Here is a 10,232-nt window from a genome sequence, read left to right as displayed (position 1 = left end):
GGGTGGCCACGCAGCCACAAGGAGGGGCATTTTCTGGCATCATGTGAAGCACTTGAAAAGTGTTGCCCTCACCTGTGTGTTACTGTGGCGGACTGACGCACGGACTTTGTCTTAAACATTTCTTGGTGCGGAGGCCTGCAGAGCAGAGCCATGGCGCAGGCACAGCAGTAAATACGGCACTTGTCGAGGGCACCCAACAACCGACGACACCCCCAAGCATGCGAGACACAACATGGTCATCGTGTGGGTGCTAAGGACGTGTCGTTTCCTTGGGCAACTGGAGTGAAAAGGCAGGACTAAAAGGTATAAAAGGTGGTGCTCACAGGGGCTGGGCAAGACCCTCACCACCAAGGAACAAGAAGAATCAAGAGGATCAACAGGATGCTGCTGGCTCCACGGGTGGTGATACCTTCTTTGTCTCTCTCTCTCTCTCTGTCCCCCCTCCTCCTTTTGTCAAATTGTGAAAGACATGCTGCACAGGACTTGTTCGTCTAGTTGACTTGTTCAGTTAGAATAGTTGCCATTGAGTTGTTCCATGTAACCTCATGCCTTGCATTTTGTATTATTAAATTGTTAAATTGGTTGGCTGGTGTCGTTTCACCTTAATTCAGTCCAGGGGGATCACGAACTTGGTCGCTGGTCTCAAGGGTCATCCTGAATGACTCCTTTCGGGCCGCAACACATAGTGAGCGGTGGTCGGTGAGTGACAGTAGCCCTGGGGAAGACGTGTAAAGCTGAATTGCATGCCCTCCCATGTGAAAGCAAAGCGATCTCTATCTGCTTCTTGCAAGGGAACAGTAAAAAACATGTCCTTAATATCAATGGTTGCTAAAATGTGGTGAGCTTGCTCCTGTATAGTTACAATTAGTTCAGCTATATTAGGTACAGCAGCCGTTAATGGGCCTGGACTGGTGTTCAGGCGCTGATAATCATAATCAGTTGTCAATTGCCACTTCCCATTTGGTGTGGGGACCGGCCACACAGGAGAGTTATAGGCTGAGTGAGTGGGGACAATTATCCCTTGTTCCCATAATTCAGCAATTACAGGGCTAATTCCCTCCCTTGCTCCTAATGGCAGGGTGTAGGGCTTGACATTGACTATCTTTGAAAAAGGGAGTGTGGGTGCTGACTGAAGCAGTCTCACTGAGGCTGTGGGGAGTCCGAACACCCACTCTTTTCCGATTGAATCTACCCAGGCACGACCTTTAAGTAAATTGAGCCCCATAATGTTTGTTGGTAAATCTCCCAATATCATTGTGGTCTCAACAGGCGATTTGTCTCCCGGCAACGAGTGTTTAACTCGAGCTGTTCGTTGTGGTTTAGAGTTGCCAAAAACATCAGTAACCCAGATTGGCTCCTTATCTGCGACTATGCCGCTTTCATTGGCAACGTCTGTCCGGAGAGATGATATTTGGGCTCCAGTGTCTACTAAGAAAGTAACCGGAGTTTCAAAGGGCCCCAGCAGGAAGGTTATATCAACAAATCTCTTTTACTGTTTTCTGTGAGCCTTAAGTGTGCCCACCAGCCGTCCTCTGGCTCACTTAAAGTGGACAGTGTGGGGAGTTTCCTGACTCCGGGGTCTTTAAATCAATCAAATCAGTCTCACGAGGTCCAGACGGGGTTATGGTTCCGGGTTCTTGGGATAAGGAAGAAGGATCTTTGCGGTTTGAGGGGATGGGATTCCCTTTATTCTGTCCCAGCTTTTCACCACACTTTCCAGGTTGGAAGTGGGTAACCTGTCCATTATTTCTCTGGGAATGCCCTTTGAAATGCCCTCTGCCCATAATAACTGTTTTTTAGTGCCTGGTACCCATACCAGTTTCTCATGATGTGGGGGTCATGATAGTTTAAGTTTCCTACCACTTTCTTCGACTCTCCTTATCTCTGTCCTATGCTTTGTTTCCCCCTGGCCAGTGAATCCCATGCGTCTTCCGTAATTAATTAGCTCTTGTGCCACTTCCCCCCAGGTCGTTTCAGGGGGGCCTCCCCTTCGCCTCGGTCGGGTAGTACGCAACCGTCTTGCAGCTGAACAGCATACAGTTTTAAAGCATCGGGAAGTCCCCTGATTAGGGGATGAAACCTCTGGGGTCTGCCACATACTGCATGGGGAGAGCTGTTGTGGAAGCAGCAAATGGTCATGCATTAATTGGAGTCAGGCAGCTTTCTGCATGCTTTCCAAAATGTGACTCGCCGTGAGTGTTTTGATAGGAAAAGGGTCCCCTCTCTCCATTGGGTCTAATCCTGCCCAGTAAGCCACCCTCTGGGTCAAGGACCAGGGTTCTCGGTGATCATTAGTAGTTAAGAAAACCCCAGGTCCCCAATATCCTCTAGCCTCATCTTTGCTCAACAGAATGCGATCTCCCTCAGTAAGGGACACTCTCCAGACATACTTGGTTTCAGATTCTCGGGGGCCCTGAGGGTATCTTTCCTGTATTTTGGCCAAGTCTGTAGAAGAAAAGGGGATGGTACGTGTGGTATGTTGCTTGACACCCCCCTGACCAGTATCAACGGTTTCAGTTTTGATCAAGGGTCTCATCACCACTTCCTCATCTCTAGGATAAAAGACGTTCCTGCTTTCCTCTAGTTCTTTAACTGGATATATAGCTTTCAGGTCAGATGCCTGTTTTTCTCCTAATTTTGCCAAACTCGAAAATCCCAGTTCACTCTCCAGATCTGAGCCCATATCTCTCCTATTGCGAAACACCTGTCTGTTTTCTTGCAATTCAGACCGTAAGATTCTCTCTTGGTCTAGTGAATCTGACAAAATTGCGTGAAGCCACTGAGTAGTGCAAAGTCAGCTCACTGCTCAGCGTAGCAAGTCTCTGATCTGCTCTTGTGAGGACTCAACTGTCTCTTTGTCTGCTTGTTTTTCCTCCTGAGCAGCGATTAGTGCTGCCCCCATCAGATCCTCAAATCTATCCGGACAACAACTGTCACACAATGCAAAAGTAGTACTCCAAAGTCTTCGGCCTACTCTGGGTTCATGTACCCAGTGTGGATCTCTGTAACAAGATCTTCTGTCCTCTCTCTCCTGTCAGGCACTTCCCAAGGAAGGGGTTGTGCTAAGGGCCCTGGTCCCTTCTGGTTGGTTCTGTTTCGCAAGGGGATCTCATCCATGATGTCAATTAAGATGTCATGGCCCGAAAGGAGCTGTTCAGGACAACCTCCCTCCCCTTGAGACCAACGACCAAGTTTGTGATCGCCCTGGACTGACACCAGCCAACCAATTTCACAATTTAATGATACAAAATGCAAGGCATGAGGTTCCATGCAATAACTCAATAGCTATTCTAACTGAACAATTCAACTAGACGAACAAGTCCTATGCAACACATCTTCCCCAGGGATACTGTCACTCACTGACCATCACTCACTATGTGCTGGCACAGGAACGTACTCAAATCACTCGCAACTGTCACACAATGCAAAAGTAGTACTCCAAAGTCTTCGGCCTACTCTGGGTTCATGTACCCAGTGTGGATCTCTGTAACAAGATCTTCTGTCCTCTCTCTCCTGTCAGGCACTTCCCAAGGAAGGGGTTGTGCTAAGGGCCCTGGTCCCTTCTGGTTGGTTCTGTTTCGCAAGGGGATCTCATCCATGATGTCAATTAAGATGTCATGGCCCGAAAGGAGCTGTTCAGGACAACCTCCCTCCCCTTGAGACCAACGACCAAGTTTGTGATCGCCCTGGACTGACACCAGCCAACCAATTTCACAATTTAATGATACAAAATGCAAGGCATGAGGTTCCATGCAATAACTCAATAGCTATTCTAACTGAACAATTCAACTAGACGAACAAGTCCTATGCAACACATCTTCCCCAGGGATACTGTCACTCACTGACCATCACTCACTATGTGCTGGCACAGGAACTTACTCAAATCACTCGCAAAGAAGGAGTCAAAGTATATCAGTATATTGATGATATACTGATTGGTGGCTCTGATGTCACTGCTGTAGGACAAACCCAATCTGAAATAATTGATCATTTGGAAAATTTAGGACTCCAAATCCCAACAGAAAAGGTAACAGCTTCCCTCTTCTGAAGTGAAATTCCTAGGCATTTGGTGGAGGGGAGGAACAATATGTATTCACCCTGAGACTTTAACTACCCCTGAACAAGTGAAAATTCCTGGAAACAAGAAGGAGTTACAACATGCCCTAGATCTGTTGGTATTTTGGAGAAAACACATTCCAGATTTTTCCATCATAGCACGGCCCTTGTATGATTTGACATGCAGAAAAGCTGCCTGGGACTGGACCCCAGTTCAAGAGGAAGCCTTAGAATTGTTAATTTTTGAGGCTGGAGAACATAAGGCTTTAGGGCCAATACACCAAACAGATCCATTTCATATTGAGCGGGGTTTTGCAATCCATGGATTATCTACACATATGTGGCAACGTGGACCTCATGGTCCTACTCGTCCCATTGGATTTTATTCACGCAGTTTTAAAGATGCAGAAAAGTGATACTTAACTTGGGAGAAAGGCATTTTTCTAGTTAACCTAGCCTTTCAAGAAGCTGAAAAAAATCATACGACTATAGTCAATTATTTTAAGAGGATCCTTTAAGGTTTGAAAACCGATACTAGCCAGAACTCCACCTCCTGTTGGAGTTGCACAGCAAGAAACAGTAAGAAAATGGTATGCACAGTTAGACCACTACTGTCATACACACCAGATAGCGGAAGGATTACCTAAGATGCTTCAAATGGAGAGGGTGGTCAAGCATAGGAACAGGCTGCCTAGGGAGGTAGTGGAGTCACCATCACTGGAAGTGTTCAAAAACCATGTGGATGTGGCACTTCAGGACATGGTTTAGTGGACATGGTGGTGGTGGGTTGATGGTTGGACTTGATGATCTTAAAGGTCTTTTCCAACCTTAATGATTCTGTGATTCTGTGAAATACAGGATACGTCTTCTGATCACCCAGATCAGGAGCCTCCTCCTTCAGTTATAAAATCTGCTCCTCCTTTTGATTCCCAATTAAAGAATGTATGGTTCACTGATGCATCCTCTAAAAGAGAGGGTAAGGTATGGAAGTACCGAGCAGTAGCGCTGCATGTTGATTCAGGGAACTGGACAGTGACAGAAGGGGAGGGAAGTGCTCAGGTAGGATAGGAGTTGATAGGAGTTGAAAGGAGCCTCCTTTCAGGATGCGAGAGTGGTGCCCAGAGACAGGACAAGAAGCAATGGGCACAAACTGAAACACAGGAGACTACCTCTGAACATCAGGAAACACTTTTTTTACTGAGCGTGACTGAGCACTGGCTCAGGTTGCCCAGGGAGTCTCCATCCTTGGACATGTTCAAAAGTGGTCTGGACGTGGTCCTGGGCAGCTGGCTCTAGGTGGCCCTGCTGGAGCAGGGGGTTGAACCAGATGACCTGCCGCAGTCCCTTCCAAACTCAACCTTCTGTCATTGTGAAATGAACAAGAAGTAAAAGGCTCAAATGGAAAAAAATTAGTTTCATGTCAGATGTTCTTGTCTTCATAGGGACAGTGAAAATGGAAACATCAAGTGCTGAGGAGTTGGATTCTCCATTACTGGCAATTTCTGAGATCTACCAAAGGTGATCAGTCTTGCTGGGAAGCAGAGGGATGAACCAGTGACTTAACAGGTTGAAACAGGAAGGAGAGAGGTAGGAGGGTATCATTTTTTTTTCCAACAAAAACTACACAACATATTTCTGGGATAATTAATGTAGTGCAAGTGTGGATAGTGTGGAATTCTTTGCTTCACTCAGTTTACAGCTAAAATAGTCACCACAGAAACAGGTGCTTCTAGAATAAAATTCGTGTGATCTATGTGAGACGTCTAAGTCGGGGTCGAATGAATCGTGTCCCATGTGTAGAAATAACTACCTTTCTCTGTTGCAAAGGGAGCACAAGGCTTGGACACAGGTGCCTGCACTAGTCACATGAGTCTACACCCTATCAGAATAAACTTACTTCACAGCTGTAAAGATATTCCTGTGTCTTTAAAGACACCTAAAAGCCATTATATAAGTATATTGAGGGAAGTACAAGTACTCTATTGGTCTAACAGATTTCTATTTTAAATGCTCCAAATATCAATTCAGTTAGTTAAACAAAAACTTGATATACCCACAAAGGTAACTCTGCTCTGTGGTTGGCTGACTACCAACACAGGCAGAATATGACTCTGACCTTAAGCAAAGAAAAAGGAACAGCTATTACAACCTCTCCAATATTCGAGCTCTGCTTGTAGAGTGGGGTAAGTAAGAGCCACAGCCAGCAGAATTAACTGTGAAGAAAGATTTATGCAAATAAGAATAATTCATATTCAAATGAAGCCCTGACTCACTATCTTATTTGCAGACCAAAAAAAGCATCTAAATTCAGTATAAAAATCATAACAGAACACCTATGTTTTATTGAAAAAGCTAAGAGAGAGATATATAATCTCCACAGAAATAAATATTTTTCCAATGGATGCCTAATGGAATTGAATAAACTAGTCAGCTTTTGCTCAGCACAATTCAGGACATGCTCGGGTTCTTGCGGAGTATAACTCGCAGCCTTTGCTTACAAGTTTGGATTTCTAGCTCAATGCATTGTCAGAAGAACATTATTCCACACAGCAACAAAGTGACTGCTACAAATTTCTGGTTATTTATAGAAATCCCTGGGGTGTTACATAATGTGTAACAGTCTCCAGGCCAAAGTGAGTAAATTTAACATTTGCTGTATGTCATAGATACCTCGTGACCATAGAATGGCAGCACAAATATTGCAGGGAACCCACCTTTAGGAAATCCAAAACTTTGGTGGGAATACATTCATGCTGTATAATTTAGAGTGAGTAGTAATGGCAGAACCATGGAAAACCTTCAGTTGTAAACTTGGACCTCCAGAGCAATTTCGTGATACCAAAAGAATAAGTGTGGCAGATTAAAAGGAAACAAATTAAGAGTTAGATAGGACCTTCTCCACATGAAGCATAGGTATGCATGGCAAATCAAAGCATGGAGCCATCTGTAAGCAAATGTGAAAGGGGAAGAGGCAAAGGACATGGCTCTATCCTTTGCACATTAGTCTGTAAAGGCAACTAGATAAAAAAAAGGAAATGGTGGATTACACCTGAAAAGATCACGACAATTTACAATTTCTGCTTTTGTGCTTCAAGAGAGAGAAATTGCTTTTAAGATCGTACTCCAGACTGCTTCTTGGATAAATCCAAAATAAATTTAGCCCTGAGGCACAAAACTCACGGGAAAATTATTCCTTTGAAGGAACCCCTTTCTTCACAAGGTAGCAAAAAGCCACAACTCAACCCTATGTGTGCCTGAGTCAGTTCCCCTCATGGATGCTCCCAAGCAGAGGAGCGGGTGAACTCAACATGGCAGATGGGCACCGCAGCCTGACAAGGTGCTGGTGCCAGGCTGCATGGCACAAAGGAACAAAAGGCAGTGGCTAAAACAAGAGGAAGAAACTCACCAGTGATTCCCAGATTCATTTCAAAACGCCTTTTAAAGTCAACAGGCTGAGATGAGATTGCATTTTTTTTTCATTAATAAATACCCTCATATACTTAAAAACAATCTGTCAGGGTCCTGAAGGCACCACTGGCCTGACTGCCCCTGCCCAATCCCCCGGGGCTCCCCCGCCGCTGCCCACTGCCCAGGACCCCATGTCAGCCCCCTGAGGCTGTCAGTCCCTGCCCCAGCGATGCTGGACCAGTCTCCAGTTCTCACAGCCTGGCCGTGCCCGGCCACAGGCCCCGCTCTGCTGGACCCACACAGCCAAAGCCCAGCCCAGTCTTGTCCCGTCCCCATCGCCAGGGAGGTGCCGATGCCCGGGGCTGGGGCTGCCCCGCTCCTGGCTTGGGCGGCTGGGACAGGCTCTGGCTGCCAGGGAGTCCTGGCCCCCACTGCACCCCGACAGCATCCCAGAAAATATTTTACGTAAAACGCCTGTCACGGTTTGAGGAGCGTCTGGATGATGCTCGTAGTCACATGGTTTAGTTTTAGGTCGTCCTGTGAGAAACAGTGGGTTGGACATGATGATCCTTATGCGTCCCTTCCAACTTGAGATATTCTGTGATTCTATGATCCTGCGTTTTTCCTTTCACTGCAAAATCTATTTAATCCCTTAAAACTGCTTTTAGGTCGTATACACTTCAATTACCGTGGTAGATTTTTAGGTATCGATAACACATGTCTCATGTTGCTTTATTAAAAGCCAGGACACCCTATGCAGATACACAGCTATCCACCTTAACCCAACACCACAGAGTTACAAATTTACAGCATCAGGGTTAAAAAAATCTGATTGCATTGCCCAGGAGCGGAGCAGTGAAAACAATCTCCAGGGAAATGCCCGTTTGTTTAGCCTAAGAACTTCCTCTCCGATGCTCTGATTAGATTGCTTCTGGCAATCAGGTAGAGCTAGCCTGGCTTCTTCATGGACGGTGGGGTTTAGAAACTAGGATTTCTTCTCTCAGACCAGTACACAGCACCTGGTGTTATGGACTGCAGGAGCCCCATGCAACTTCTAGTGAGATTTATATTCTTGACATGAAGTTTAAAAGGGACAGGAGGATTACCTGCTCTGAGAAGCTGCAGGTCCTGGGGAGATTGCAGCTTATGGGATATTTTACCATTTTTTCATATACCTTTGAGTCAGCCAAGTGGCTTTTTAAAAAAACTCCTGAAAAACAGCAGCCCTGCTGCTTGACAGGAACTGTGAGAACAGTGGTACAATAAACATGCTCCAAACAGGGTCCCCAAGACACACACTTGCATTAATTTTGCATTTCAACCAAAGCAAATGCATTTTTTGTACTTACGATCCCACCAGAGTTTGATTACAATGAATCAATTAAAATGTAAGGGAAACATGCCATATTTAATATTCTTTCTGTATTTATGTAGGACAAATGAAAGAGAATTACAGTACATCTCCAGTGAATGTATGCTAAACACTACTTCTTATTTTAAGTCTTTCCTGGGAAAAATAAATGGATTGTTTTTTCTTTCCATTTTAGAAAAGGGATGGAGAATGAGAAAAGAATGTAGCATTTGAGAAAGTCATTATACCTCTCTGAAATGTTGGTTCGTCAGTTCAAATGAAGCTCCATTAGCCTGATAAGGCAGTGAGGTGGAGTGTGACACAAATGTGCATTCAGTTTGCTAACTTCACAGAGGTAAAAATTATGCTTGTTACATTTAAGTTACCTGACATCATAAGCCAAATTAATAGGTATAGGCCCTAATACCATACTTTTCATATCTTCTTCTGCACCTGCTAATATTTTAAGAATATTCACATATATTATCTTTTATAATATAATTTATAATAGGCATTCCTTGACTTCCAAACTTTTCTTCTGTGTGCGATGTACTTAGTCAAAAGAAAATCTTGTAAATCTTGTAGCAAAGTTATAAGCCTCATATTTTGCTTTTGGTGGGGTGGAGGCAGAGGGAAGAAAGAATTTGTGAAAAAATGAATCTGTCGTTTCAGTTCTTAACTCCTGGAGAGTACGTGCTCCTGCCCCAAAAGCAGATCCGAGGGTCTGTACCACAGCCCGGCCCCCAGCTGGACGAATATTCCTGGGGGTAAGCTCAACACAGGTAATGGCGAGTCTCTGGCTCGCCACTGGCTTTAACAGTGGCCAGGCTGGTCCTTACCATGTCAGCCTTTACACAGACAGCTCTGAGCATGCTGAATTACAAGCTGAAAACTCCACTAGAAGACAATGTACCATCATTAAGTACCTTTGTTTGCTCAACTGCATCTTTGAAGCCTTGTTTCTTTTTTCTTTTTTGGATATTATCTTACCAGCACCCAGAGCAAGGTAATGCTCAGCACAAAGTCCCAGCTGCTGAGACGACCTGCTAGCAGAAAGTACTCTTAGTCATTCTGTGATATTACTTGCTAAATATTTTTTGTTCCCAGATCCAGGTTAGTTTGTTTCTTTGTGGAAATCATTTTTATCAAAATGTAATGAAATGGTTAAATAAGAATATATGTTTATTCGTGAGAACAGCAGGCAATGAACAGCAGAAGCAGCTTTCCCCTTTGATCCGTGCAGAACACATATAGCAATCATTAGGAGATGTGACATTTCATCACCAACCTAGGTATCTTAAAATTCCTGTGATTAAAAGATCTCTTAGCCCATGCACTAACTAACTTGCAGACATTTTTCTCCTTCAGGGCTTATATGCTCCAACTCTTTCGCTATTTCATCTTAAGTATATAAACC

Source organism: Phaethon lepturus, unplaced genomic scaffold, assembly GCF_000687285.1.
Source record: "Phaethon lepturus isolate BGI_N335 unplaced genomic scaffold, ASM68728v1 scaffold534, whole genome shotgun sequence".
Classification (NCBI taxonomy): domain Eukaryota; kingdom Metazoa; phylum Chordata; class Aves; order Phaethontiformes; family Phaethontidae; genus Phaethon; species Phaethon lepturus.
This window is presented reverse-complemented; position numbering follows the sequence as displayed.